The sequence below is a fragment of the Balaenoptera borealis genome, assembly GCF_965194805.1.
Source record: "Balaenoptera borealis genome assembly, chromosome: 7".
Lineage (NCBI taxonomy): Eukaryota > Metazoa > Chordata > Mammalia > Artiodactyla > Balaenopteridae > Balaenoptera > Balaenoptera borealis.
In genome coordinates this window covers 31208050-31223264 of record NC_138864.1, presented here as the reverse complement: position 1 = coordinate 31223264, position 15215 = coordinate 31208050, and positions in this window count along the sequence as shown.

The following is a 15215-nucleotide window of genomic DNA, read 5'->3' as shown; positions in this document are numbered from 1 at the left end:
AACCTGGAAAGGCAAATCAGTGCTACAAAGAAGTCTCGCTTCCCACCGGTCAAAAGGGCCATGCTGAATAAAGTGTCAAAACCAGAAATGCAGGACAGGCCATGGAGAAACGGGAGCCTTGCTACGCTGAAGGGCGGGATGTAACTTGCCAACAGCCACTCTGGAGAAGTGTACGGTGTGTCCTGAAACATCTAAAAAACTCAGCTTAGAGAGCATAGGGCACTTCCACTCATGGGCGTATAAATAGGGAAAACTAAAAATCAGCAAGACACAGGCACCCCAAAGTTTACGGCTGCTCTGTTGACAAGAACCTCCACTTCGTTACACCTTAAATATCCCAGGAAAGAGAAAAATGGATAAAGAAGTTGTGGTCCTTATGTACAATGGAATATCACTCAGCCATGAAATCAACGTCATAAGGCTAGTAGCAGCATGATGAGTGGATTTAGGTACGACGATTCTAAGTGAAATAAGTCACACAGAAAAAGACACTTATCATAAGATATCACTTATAGAGGGAATGTGAAAACCGCTACCCTTGAACTGAATTACAAAAGAGAACAGAGTCACACGTTTAGAAAACACACTATGGCTGCTTAACGGGAAAGGTGAGGTGGGGTGATGCATAAAAGAAGGGTTTCAAATTAGCTCAGATACCGTTCCATAAACCCAATATGTAATAGACACGACCTACTCCTTGCTCAGTGAACTGGACTCAACACCCCCTATTAACCGCCCAAGAATATATCTGACTAGTAAGAATCTCAAAACCTATGTATTGATATCTCTCTGTAAGTGAGACAAGTGGGTGTAAAGCGGCATAAACACAGCAGTGAAAAGCAGCTAAACCCCTTTATAAAAATCAATCACTTTTAAAAACCCGTGAAACAAAGACAGGGAAAGAGAAAGAAATTCTTACTAAATTCGTTCAGGGGCTGTGAGGCCACCTGGATTGACCATATATAGACCCACAGCTGATTGAGACATAAGGGTGGACACTCTTGGGGCTGAGAGGTTTCGTGAGGTTGGGTGAGCAAACGTAGACCCTTTAAAGTAATACTGCGTGGTTCCCATCCCATGGGTCCCAAATCTCCAGGTTCAAGGGCATCTTCCCACTTCGAAAACATGCATGAGAAACCCAGAAGATGGTGCACCGTGTGATCGGGAAAGGTTTCTAAATTGCACCTCATTTCTCATCTCCTTGGGCTCGGGTTCGCCATTCCAGCTGCTTTACTATCAATCTCCCTCCTTGGAGAATCAGCACCTTTAACCTCCTGTTCCGTACAGGTTGCAATTTGTCCTGAGGATGAACGGGAAGAGGGGGAACCAATGAGACACTAGCTCTAGGTGTTGGGACAGGCACAGGTCACTCTATTTTCCCATCAGGAAGAAGAATTAACAACAGGCTCAGCCTGCCGCCCGGAACCAGAATAGGGCCTGAAGCAATCCTGCGCTTTTGCGACCAGGTCCCAGGAAAGCGAGTTGAAAAATGGAGCTCAGGGGCACTGCAATTCACAAACCTGCAGAGTTATAAATGATAACTCTCGTCCACAAATATATTGAGGGAAGGCAACGAAGAGGATTTGAAAGCAAGGCAGAATTGCAGGAAACAGATTTCAGGAGGTAGATTCGAATCGCCTTTAAAGCACAGGAAAAGCGGCAACACCTCGACCATGATGCCCTTGGCCAAAAAGGGCGTATGCGTTTTTTCCTGAATATATTCAGGAAAAAACGCATACGCCCTTTTTGGCCAACCAAGCAACCTGGAAAGGCAAATCAGCGCTACAAAGAAGTCTCGCTTCCCACCGGTCAAAAGGGCCATGCTGAATAAAGTGTCAAAACCAGAAATGCAGGACAGGCCATGGAGAAATGGGAGCCTTGCTACGCTGATGGGCGGGATGTAAATTGCCAACAGCCACTCTGGAGAAGTGTACGGTGTGTCCTGAAACATCTAAAAAACTCAGCTTAGAGAGCATAGGACACTTCCACTCATGGGCGTATAAATTGGGAAAACTAAAAATCAGCAAGACACAGGCACCCCAAAGTTTACCGCTGCTCTGTTGACAAGAACCTCCACTTTGTTACAACGTAAATATCCCAGGAAAGAAAAAAATGGATGAAGAAGTATTAGTCCTTATGTATAATAGAATATCACTCAGCCATGAAATCAACGTCATAAGTCTAGTAGCAGCATGATGAGTGGATTTAGGTATGACGATTCTAAGTGAAATAAGTCACACAGAAAAAGACACTTATCATAAGATATCACTTATAGAGGGAATGTGAAAACCGCTACCCTTGAACTGAATTACAAAAGAGAACAGAGTCACACGTTTAGAAAACACACTATGGCTGCTTAACGGGAAAGGTGAGGTGGGGTGATGCATAAAAGAAGGGTTTCAAATTAGCTCAGATACCGTTCCATAAACCCAATATGTAATAGACACGACCTACTCCTTGCTCAGTGAACTGGACTCAACACCCCCTATTAACTGCCCAAGAATATATCTGACTAGTAAGAATCTTAAAACCTATGTATTGATATCTCTCTGAAAGTGAGTCAAGTGGGTGTAAAGCGGCATAAACACAGCAGTGAAAAGCAGCTAAACCCCTTTATAAAAATCAATCACTTTTAAAAACCCGTGAAACAAAGACAGGGAAAGAGAAAGAAATTCTTACTAAATTCGTTCAGGGGCTGTGAGGCCACCTGGATTGACCATATATAGACCCACAGCTGATTGAGACATAAGGGTGGACACTCTTGGGGCTGAGAGGTTTCGTGAGGTTGGGTGAGCAAACGTAGACCCTTTAAAGTAATACTGCGTGGTTCCCATCCCATGGGTCCCAAATCTCCAGGTTCAAGGGCATCTTCCCACTTCGAAAACATGCATGAGAAACCCAGAAGATGGTGCACCGTGTGATCGGGAAAGGTTTCTAAATTGCACCTCATTTCTCATCTCCTTGGGCTCGGGTTCGCCATTCCAGCTGCTTTACTAGCAATCTCCCTCCTTGGAGAATCAGCACCTTTAACCTCCTGTTCCGTACAGGTTGCAATTTGTCCTGAGGATGAACGGGAAGAGGGGGAACCAATGAGACACTAGCTCTAGGTGTTGGGACAGGCACAGGTCACTCTATTTTCCCATCAGGAAGAAGAATTAACCACAGGCTCAGCCTGCCGCCCGGAACCAGAATAGGGCCTGAAGCAATCCTGCGCTTTTGCGTCCAGGTCCCAGGAAAGCGAGTTGAAAAATGGAGCTCAGGGGCACTGCAATTCACAAACCTGCAGAGTTATAAATGATAACTCTCGTCCACAAATATATTGAGGGAAGGCAACGAAGAGGATTTGAAAGCAAGGCAGAATTGCAGGAAACAGATTTCAGGAGGTAGATTCGAATCGCCTTTAAAGCACGGGAAAAGCGGCAAAACCTCGACAATGATGCCCTTGGCCAAAAAGGGCGTATGCGTTTTTTCCTGAATATATTCAGGAAAAAACGCATACGCCCTTTTTGGCCAACCAAGCAACCTGGAAAGGCAAATCAGCGCTTCAAAGAAGTCTCGCTTCCCATCGGTCAAAAGGGCCATGCTGAATAAAGTGTCAAAACCAGAAATGCAGGACAGGCCATGGAGAAACGGGAGCCTTGCTACGCTGATGGGCGGGATGTAAATTGCCAACAGCCATTTTGGAGAAGTGTACGGTGTGTCGTGAAACATCTAAAAAACTCAGCTTAGAGAGCATAGGGCACTTCCACTCATGGGCGTATAAATTGGGAAAACTAAAAATCAGCAAGACACAGGCACCCCAAAGTTTAGGGCTGCTCTGTTGACAAGAACCTCTACTTTGTTACAATGTAAATATCCCAGGAAAGAAAAAAATGGATGAAGAAGTATTAGTCCTTATATATAATAGAATATCACTCAGCCATGAAATCAACGTCATAAGTCTAGTAGCAGCATGATGAGTGGATTTAGGTACGATGATTCTAAGTGAAATAAGTCACACAGAAAAAGACACTTATCATAAGATATCACTTATAGAGGGAATGTAAAAACTGCGACCTTGAACTGAATTACAAAACAGAACAGAGGCACACGTTTAGAAAACACACTATGGCTGCTTAACGGGAAAGGTGAGGTGGGGTGATGCATAAAACAAGGGTTTCAAATTAGCTCAGATACCGTTCCATAAACCCAATATGTAATAGACACGACCTACTCCTTGCTCAGTGAACTGGACTCAACACCCCCTATTCACCGCCCAAGAATATATCTGACTAGTAAGAATCTCAAAACCTATGTATTGATATCTCTCTGTAAGTGAGTCAAGTGGGTGTAAAGCGGCATAAACACAGCAGTGAAAAGCAGCTAAACCCCTTTATAAAAATCAATCACTTTTAAAAACCCGTGAAACAAAGACAGGGAAAGAGAAAGAAATTCTTACTAAATTCGTTCAGGGGCTGTGATGCCACCTGGATTGACCATATATAGACCCACAGCTGATTGAGACATAAGGGTGGACACTCTTGGGGCTGAGAGGTTTCGTGAGGTTGGGTGAGCAAACGCAGACCCTTTAAAGTAATACTGCGTGGTTCCCATCCCATGGGTCCCAAATCTCCAGGTTCAAGGGCATCTTCCCACTTCGAAAACATGCATGAGAAACCCAGAAGATGGTGCACCGTGTGATCGGGAAAGGTTTCTAAAAGGGACCTCATTTCTCATCTCCTTGGGCTCGGGTTCGCCATTCCAGCTGCTTTACTAGCAATCTCCCTCCTTGGAGAATCAGCACCTTTAACCTCCTGTTCCGTACAGGTTGCAATTTGTCCTGAGGATGAACGGGAAGAGGGGGAACCAATGAGACACTAGCTCTAGGTGTTGGGACAGGCACAGGTCACTCTATTTTCCCATCAGGAAGAAGAATTAACCACAGGCTCAGCCTGCCGCTCGGGACCAGAATAGAGCCTGAAGCAATCCTGCGCTTTTGCAGCCAGCTCCCAAGAAAGCGAGTTGAAAAATGGAGCTCAGGGGCACTGCAATTCACAAACCTGCAGAGTTATAAATGATAACTCTCGTCCACAAATATATTGAGGGAAGGCAACGAAGAGGATTTGAAAGCAAGGCAGAATTGCAGGAAACAGATTTCAGGAGGTAGATTCAAATCGCCTTTAAAGCACAGGAAAAGCGGCAACACCTCGACCATGATGCCCTTGGCCAAAAAGGGCGTATGCGTTTTTTCCTGAATATATTCAGGAAAAAACGCATACGCCCTTTTTGGCCAACCAAGCAACCTGGAAAGGCAAATCAGCGCTACAAAGAAGGCTCGTTTCCCGTCGGTCAAAAGGGCTACGCTGAATAAAGTGTCAAAACCAGAAATGCAGGACAGGCCATGGAGAAACGGGAGCCTTGCTACGCTGAAGGGCGGGATGTAACTTGCCAACAGCCACTCTGGAGAAGTGTACGGTGTGTCCTGAAACATCTAAAAAACTCAGCTTAGAGAGCATAGGACACTTCCACTCATGGGCGTATAAATAGGGAAAACTAAAAATCAGCAAGACACAGGCACCCCAAAGTTTACGGCTGCTCTGTTGACAAGAACCTCCACTTCGTTACACCTTAAATATCCCAGGAAAGAGAAAAATGGATAAAGAAGTTGTGGTCCTTATGTACAATGGAATATCACTCAGCCATGAAATCAACGTCATAAGGCTAGTAGCAGCATGATGAGTGGATTTAGGTACGACGATTCTAAGTGAAATAAGTCACACAGAAAAAGACACTTATCATAAGATATCACTTATAGAGGGAATGTGAAAACCGCTACCCTTGAACTGAATTACAAAAGAGAACAGAGTCACACGTTTAGAAAACACACTATGGCTGCTTAACGGGAAAGGTGAGGTGGGGTGATGCATAAAAGAAGGGTTTCAAATTAGCTCAGATACCGTTCCATAAACCCAATATGTAATAGACACGACCTACTCCTTGCTCAGTGAACTGGACTCAACACCCCCTATTAACCGCCCAAGAATATATCTGACTAGTAAGAATCTTAAAACCTATGTATTGATATCTCTCTGAAAGTGAGTCAAGTGGGTGTAAAGCGGCATAAACACAGCAGTGAAAAGCAGCTAAACCCCTTTATAAAAATCAATCACTTTTAAAAACCCGTGAAACAAAGACAGGGAAAGAGAAAGAAATTCTTACTAAATTCGTTCAGGGGCTGTGAGGCCACCTGGATTGACCATATATAGACCCACAGCTGATTGAGACATAAGGGTGGACACTCTTGGGGCTGAGAGGTTTCGTGAGGTTGGGTGAGCAAACGTAGACCCTTTAAAGTAATACTGCGTGGTTCCCATCCCATGGGTCCCAAATCTCCAGGTTCAAGGGCATCTTCCCACTTCGAAAACATGCATGAGAAACCCAGAAGATGGTACACCGTGTGATCGGGAAAGGTTTCTAAAAGGGACCTCATTTCTCATCTCCTTGGGCTCGGGTTCGCCATTCCAGCTGCTTTACTAGCAATCTCCCTCCTTGGAGAATCAGCACCTTTAACCTCCTGTTCCGTACAGGTTGCAATTTGTCCTGAGGATGAACGGGAAGAGGGGGAACCAATGAGAGACTAGCTCTAGGTGTTGGGACAGGCACAGGTCACTCTATTTTCCCATCAGGAAGAAGAATTAACCACAGGCTCAGCCTGCTGCCCGGAACCAGAATAGGGCCTGAAGCAATCCTGCGCTTTTGCGACCAGGTCCCAGGAAAGCGAGTTGAAAAATGGAGCTCAGGGGCACTGCAATTCACAAACCTGCAGAGTTATAAATAATAACTCTCGTCCACAAATATATTGAGGGAAGTCAACGAAGAGGATTTGAAAGCAAGGCAGAATTGCAGGAAACAGATTTCAGGAGGTAGATTCGAATCGCCTTTAAAGCACGGGAAAAGCGGCAAAACCTCGACAATGATGCCCTTGGCCAAAAAGGGCGTATGCGTTTTTTCCTGAATATATTCAGGAAAAAACGCATACGCCCTTTTTGGCCAACCAAGCAACCTGGAAATGCAAATCAGCGCTACAAAGAAGTCTCGCTTCCCACCGGTCAAAAGGGCCATGCTGAATAAAGTGTCAAAACCAGAAATGCAGGACAGGCCATGGAGAAACGGGAGCCTTGCTACGCTGATGGGCGGGATGTAAATTGCCAACAGCCATTTTGGAGAAGTGTACGGTGTGTCGTGAAACATCTAAAAAACTCAGCTTAGAGAGCATAGGGCACTTCCACTCATGGGCGTATAAATTGGGAAAACTAAAAATCAGCAAGACACAGGCACCCCAAAGTTTAGGGCTGCTCTGTTGACAAGAACCTCTACTTTGTTACAACGTAAATATCCCAGGAAAGAAAAAAATGGATGAAGAAGTATTAGTCCTTATGTATAATAGAATATCACTCAGCCATGAAATCAACGTCATAAGTCTAGTAGCAGCATGATGAGTGGATTTAGGTATGACGATTCTAAGTGAAATAAGTCACACAGAAAAAGACACTTATCATAAGATATCACTTATAGAGGGAATGTGAAAACCGCTACCCTTGAACTGAATTACAAAAGAGAACAGAGTCACACGTTTAGAAAACACACTATGGCTGCTTAACGGGAAAGGTGAGGTGGGGTGATGCATAAAAGAAGGGTTTCAAATTAGCTCAGATACCGTTCCATAAACCCAATATGTAATAGACACGACCTACTCCTTGCTCAGTGAACTGGACTCAACACCCCCTATTAACTGCCCAAGAATATATCTGACTAGTAAGAATCTTAAAACCTATGTATTGATATCTCTCTGAAAGTGAGTCAAGTGGGTGTAAAGCGGCATAAACACAGCAGTGAAAAGCAGCTAAACCCCTTTATAAAAATCAATCACTTTTAAAAACCCGTGAAACAAAGACAGGGAAAGAGAAAGAAATTCTTACTAAATTCGTTCAGGGGCTGTGAGGCCACCTGGATTGACCATATATAGACCCACAGCTGATTGAGACATAAGGGTGGACACTCTTGGGGCTGAGAGGTTTCGTGAGGTTGGGTGAGCAAACGTAGACCCTTTAAAGTAATACTGCGTGGTTCCCATCCCATGGGTCCCAAATCTCCAGGTTCAAGGGCATCTTCCCACTTCGAAAACATGCATGAGAAACCCAGAAGATGGTGCACCGTGTGATCGGGAAAGGTTTCTAAATTGCACCTCATTTCTCATCTCCTTGGGCTCGGGTTCGCCATTCCAGCTGCTTTACTATCAATCTCCCTCCTTGGAGAATCAGCACCTTTAACCTCCTGTTCCGTACAGGTTGCAATTTGTCCTGAGGATGAACGGGAAGAGGGGGAACCAATGAGACACTAGCTCTAGGTGTTGGGACAGGCACAGGTCACTCTATTTTCCCATCAGGAAGAAGAATTAACAACAGGCTCAGCCTGCCGCCCGGAACCAGAATAGGGCCTGAAGCAATCCTGCGCTTTTGCGACCAGGTCCCAGGAAAGCGAGTTGAAAAATGGAGCTCAGGGGCACTGCAATTCACAAACCTGCAGAGTTATAAATGATAACTCTCGTCCACAAATATATTGAGGGAAGGCAACGAAGAGGATTTGAAAGCAAGGCAGAATTGCAGGAAACAGATTTCAGGAGGTAGATTCGAATCGCCTTTAAAGCACAGGAAAAGCGGCAACACCTCGACCATGATGCCCTTGGCCAAAAAGGGCGTATGCGTTTTTTCCTGAATATATTCAGGAAAAAACGCATACGCCCTTTTTGGCCAACCAAGCAACCTGGAAAGGCAAATCAGCGCTACAAAGAAGTCTCGCTTCCCACCGGTCAAAAGGGCCATGCTGAATAAAGTGTCAAAACCAGAAATGCAGGACAGGCCATGGAGAAATGGGAGCCTTGCTACGCTGATGGGCGGGATGTAAATTGCCAACAGCCACTCTGGAGAAGTGTACGGTGTGTCCTGAAACATCTAAAAAACTCAGCTTAGAGAGCATAGGACACTTCCACTCATGGGCGTATAAATTGGGAAAACTAAAAATCAGCAAGACACAGGCACCCCAAAGTTTACGGCTGCTCTGTTGACAAGAACCTCCACTTTGTTACAACGTAAATATCCCAGGAAAGAAAAAAATGGATGAAGAAGTATTAGTCCTTATGTATAATAGAATATCACTCAGCCATGAAATCAACGTCATAAGTCTAGTAGCAGCATGATGAGTGGATTTAGGTATGACGATTCTAAGTGAAATAAGTCACACAGAAAAAGACACTTATCATAAGATATCACTTATAGAGGGAATGTGAAAACCGCTACCCTTGAACTGAATTACAAAAGAGAACAGAGTCACACGTTTAGAAAACACACTATGGCTGCTTAACGGGAAAGGTGAGGTGGGGTGATGCATAAAAGAAGGGTTTCAAATTAGCTCAGATACCGTTCCATAAACCCAATATGTAATAGACACGACCTACTCCTTGCTCAGTGAACTGGACTCAACACCCCCTATTAACTGCCCAAGAATATATCTGACTAGTAAGAATCTTAAAACCTATGTATTGATATCTCTCTGAAAGTGAGTCAAGTGGGTGTAAAGCGGCATAAACACAGCAGTGAAAAGCAGCTAAACCCCTTTATAAAAATCAATCACTTTTAAAAACCCGTGAAACAAAGACAGGGAAAGAGAAAGAAATTCTTACTAAATTCGTTCAGGGGCTGTGAGGCCACCTGGATTGACCATATATAGACCCACAGCTGATTGAGACATAAGGGTGGACACTCTTGGGGCTGAGAGGTTTCGTGAGGTTGGGTGAGCAAACGTAGACCCTTTAAAGTAATACTGCGTGGTTCCCATCCCATGGGTCCCAAATCTCCAGGTTCAAGGGCATCTTCCCACTTCGAAAACATGCATGAGAAACCCAGAAGATGGTGCACCGTGTGATCGGGAAAGGTTTCTAAATTGCACCTCATTTCTCATCTCCTTGGGCTCGGGTTCGCCATTCCAGCTGCTTTACTAGCAATCTCCCTCCTTGGAGAATCAGCACCTTTAACCTCCTGTTCCGTACAGGTTGCAATTTGTCCTGAGGATGAACGGGAAGAGGGGGAACCAATGAGACACTAGCTCTAGGTGTTGGGACAGGCACAGGTCACTCTATTTTCCCATCAGGAAGAAGAATTAACCACAGGCTCAGCCTGCCGCCCGGAACCAGAATAGGGCCTGAAGCAATCCTGCGCTTTTGCGACCAGGTCCCAGGAAAGCGAGTTGAAAAATGGAGCTCAGGGGCACTGCAATTCACAAACCTGCAGAGTTATAAATGATAACTCTCGTCCACAAATATATTGAGGGAAGTCAACGAAGAGGATTTGAAAGCAAGGCAGAATTGCAGGAAACAGATTTCAGGAGGTAGATTCGAATCGCCTTTAAAGCACGGGAAAAGCGGCAAAACCTCGACAATGATGCCCTTGGCCAAAAAGGGCGTATGCGTTTTTTCCTGAATATATTCAGGAAAAAACGCATACGCCCTTTTTGGCCAACCAAGCAACCTGGAAAGGCAAATCAGCACTACAAAGAAGTCTCGCTTCCCACCGGTCAAAAGGGCCATGCTGAATAAAGTGTCAAAACCAGAAATGCAGGACAGGCCATGGAGAAACGGGAGCCTTGCTACGCTGATGGGCGGGATGTAAATTCCCAACAGGCATTTTGGAGAAGTGTACGGTGTGTCGTGAAACATCTAAAAAACTCAGCTTAGAGAACATAGGGCACTTCCACTCATGGGCGTATAAATTGGGAAAACTAAAAATCAGCAAGACACAGGCACCCCAAAGTTTAGGGCTGCTCTGTTGACAAGAACCTCTACTTTGTTACAACGTAAATATCCCAGGAAAGAAAAAAATGGATGAAGAAGTATTAGTCCTTATATATAATAGAATATCACTCAGCCATGAAATTAACGTCATAAGTCTAGTAGCAGCATGATGAGTGGATTTAGGTACGACGATTCTCAGTGAAATAATTCACACAGAAAAAGACACTTATCATAAGGTATCACTTATAGAGGGAATGTGAAAACCGCTACCCTTGAACTGAATTACAAAAGAGAACAGAGTCACACGTTTAGAAAACACACTATGGCTGCTTGACGGGAAAGGTGAGGTGGGGTGATGCATAAAAGAAGGGTTTCAAATTAGCTCAGATACCGTTCCATAAACCCAATATGTAATAGACACGACCTACTCCTTGCTCAGTGAACTGGACTCAACACCCCCTATTAACCGCCCAAGAATATATCTGACTAGTAAGAATCTTAAAACCTATGTACTGATATCTCTCTGAAAGTGAGTCAAGTGGGTGTAAAGCGGCATAAACACAGCAGTGAAAAGCAGCTAAACCCCTTTATAAAAATCAATCACTTTTAAAAACCCGTGAAACAAAGACAGGGAAAGAGAAAGAAATTCTTACTAAATTCGTTCAGGGGCTGTGAGGCCACCTGGATTGACCATATATAGACCCACAGCTGATTGAGACATAAGGGTGGACACTCTTGGGGCTGAGAGGTTTCGTGAGGTTGGGTGAGCAAACGCAGACCCTTTAAAGTAATACTGCGTGGTTCCCATCCCATGGGTCCCAAATCTCCAGGTTCAAGGGCATCTTCCCACTTCGAAAACATGCATGAGAAACCCAGAAGATGGTACACCGTGTGATCGGGAAAGGTTTCTAAAAGGGACCTCATTTCTCATCTCCTTGGGCTCGGGTTCGCCATTCCAGCTGCTTTACTAGCAATCTCCCTCCTTGGAGAATCAGCACCTTTAACCTCCTGTTCCGTACAGGTTGCAATTTGTCCTGAGGATGAACGGGAAGAGGGGGAACCAATGAGAGACTAGCTCTAGGTGTTGGGACAGGCACAGGTCACTCTATTTTCCCATCAGGAAGAAGAATTAACCACAGGCTCAGCCTGCCGCCCGGAACCAGAATAGGGCCTGAAGCAATCCTGCACTTTTGCGTCCAGGTCCCAGGAAAGCGAGTTGAAAAATGGAGCTCAGGGGCACTGCAATTCACAAACCTGCAGAGTTATAAATGATAACTCTCGTCCACAAATATATTGAGGGAAGTCAACGAAGAGGATTTGAAAGCAAGGCAGAATTGCAGGAAACAGATTTCAGGAGGTAGATTCGAATCGCCTTTAAAGCACGGGAAAAGCGGCAAAACCTCGACAATGATGCCCTTGGCCAAAAAGGGCGTATGCGTTTTTTCCTGAATATATTCAGGAAAAAACGCATACGCCCTTTTTGGCCAACCAAGCAACCTGGAAAGGCAAATCAGCACTACAAAGAAGTCTCGCTTCCCACCGGTCAAAAGGGCCATGCTGAATAAAGTGTCAAAACCAGAAATGCAGGACAGGCCATGGAGAAACGGGAGCCTTGCTACGCTGATGGGCGGGATGTAAATTCCCAACAGGCATTTTGGAGAAGTGTACGGTGTGTCGTGAAACATCTAAAAAACTCAGCTTAGAGAACATAGGGCACTTCCACTCATGGGCGTATAAATTGGGAAAACTAAAAATCAGCAAGACACAGGCACCCCAAAGTTTAGGGCTGCTCTGTTGACAAGAACCTCTACTTTGTTACAACGTAAATATCCCAGGAAAGAAAAAAATGGATGAAGAAGTATTAGTCCTTATATATAATAGAATATCACTCAGCCATGAAATTAACGTCATAAGTCTAGTAGCAGCATGATGAGTGGATTTAGGTACGACGATTCTCAGTGAAATAATTCACACAGAAAAAGACACTTATCATAAGGTATCACTTATAGAGGGAATGTGAAAACCGCTACCCTTGAACTGAATTACAAAAGAGAACAGAGTCACACGTTTAGAAAACACACTATGGCTGCTTGACGGGAAAGGTGAGGTGGGGTGATGCATAAAAGAAGGGTTTCAAATTAGCTCAGATACCGTTCCATAAACCCAATATGTAATAGACACGACCTACTCCTTGCTCAGTGAACTGGACTCAACACCCCCTATTAACCGCCCAAGAATATATCTGACTAGTAAGAATCTTAAAACCTATGTACTGATATCTCTCTGAAAGTGAGTCAAGTGGGTGTAAAGCGGCATAAACACAGCAGTGAAAAGCAGCTAAACCCCTTTATAAAAATCAATCACTTTTAAAAACCCGTGAAACAAAGACAGGGAAAGAGAAAGAAATTCTTACTAAATTCGTTCAGGGGCTGTGAGGCCACCTGGATTGACCATATATAGACCCACAGCTGATTGAGACATAAGGGTGGACACTCTTGGGGCTGAGAGGTTTCGTGAGGTTGGGTGAGCAAACGCAGACCCTTTAAAGTAATACTGCGTGGTTCCCATCCCATGGGTCCCAAATCTCCAGGTTCAAGGGCATCTTCCCACTTCGAAAACATGCATGAGAAACCCAGAAGATGGTACACCGTGTGATCGGGAAAGGTTTCTAAAAGGGACCTCATTTCTCATCTCCTTGGGCTCGGGTTCGCCATTCCAGCTGCTTTACTAGCAATCTCCCTCCTTGGAGAATCAGCACCTTTAACCTCCTGTTCCGTACAGGTTGCAATTTGTCCTGAGGATGAACGGGAAGAGGGGGAACCAATGAGAGACTAGCTCTAGGTGTTGGGACAGGCACAGGTCACTCTATTTTCCCATCAGGAAGAAGAATTAACCACAGGCTCAGCCTGCCGCCCGGAACCAGAATAGGGCCTGAAGCAATCCTGCACTTTTGCGTCCAGGTCCCAGGAAAGCGAGTTGAAAAATGGAGCTCAGGGGCACTGCAATTCACAAACCTGCAGAGTTATAAATGATAACTCTCGTCCACAAATATATTGAGGGAAGGCAACGAAGAGGATTTGAAAGCAAGGCAGAATTGCAGGAAACAGATTTCAGGAGGTAGATTCGAATCGCCTTTAAAGCACGGGAAAAGCGGCAAAACCTCGACAATGATGCCCTTGGCCAAAAAGGGCGTATGCGTTTTTTCCTGAATATATTCAGGAAAAAACGCATACGCCCTTTTTGGCCAACCAAGCAACCTGGAAAGGCAAATCAGTGCTACAAAGAAGTCTCGCTTCCCACCGGTCAAAAGGGCCATGCTGAATAAAGTGTCAAAACCAGAAATGCAGGACAGGCCATGGAGAAACGGGAGCCTTGCTACGCTGAAGGGCGGGATGTAACTTGCCAACAGCCACTCTGGAGAAGTGTACGGTGTGTCCTGAAACATCTAAAAAACTCAGCTTAGAGAGCATAGGGCACTTCCACTCATGGGCGTATAAATAGGGAAAACTAAAAATCAGCAAGACACAGGCACCCCAAAGTTTACGGCTGCTCTGTTGACAAGAACCTCCACTTCGTTACACCTTAAATATCCCAGGAAAGAGAAAAATGGATAAAGAAGTTGTGGTCCTTATGTACAATGGAATATCACTCAGCCATGAAATCAACGTCATAAGGCTAGTAGCAGCATGATGAGTGGATTTAGGTACGACGATTCTAAGTGAAATAAGTCACACAGAAAAAGACACTTATCATAAGATATCACTTATAGAGGGAATGTGAAAACCGCTACCCTTGAACTGAATTACAAAAGAGAACAGAGTCACACGTTTAGAAAACACACTATGGCTGCTTAACGGGAAAGGTGAGGTGGGGTGATGCATAAAAGAAGGGTTTCAAATTAGCTCAGATACCGTTCCATAAACCCAATATGTAATAGACACGACCTACTCCTTGCTCAGTGAACTGGACTCAACACCCCCTATTAACCGCCCAAGAATATATCTGACTAGTAAGAATCTCAAAACCTATGTATTGATATCTCTCTGTAAGTGAGACAAGTGGGTGTAAAGCGGCATAAACACAGCAGTGAAAAGCAGCTAAACCCCTTTATAAAAATCAATCACATTTAAAAACCCGTGAAACAAAGACAGGGAAAGAGAAAGAAATTCTTACTAAATTCGTTCAGGGGCTGTGATGCCACCTGGATTGACCATATATAGACCCACAGCTGATTGAGACATAAGGGTGGACACTCTTGGGGCTGAGAGGTTTGGTGAGGTTGGGTGAGCAAACGCAGACCCTTTAAAGTAATACTGCGTGGTTCCCATCCCATGGGTCCCAAATCTCCAGGTTCAAGGGCATCTTCCCACTTCGAAAACATGCATGAGAA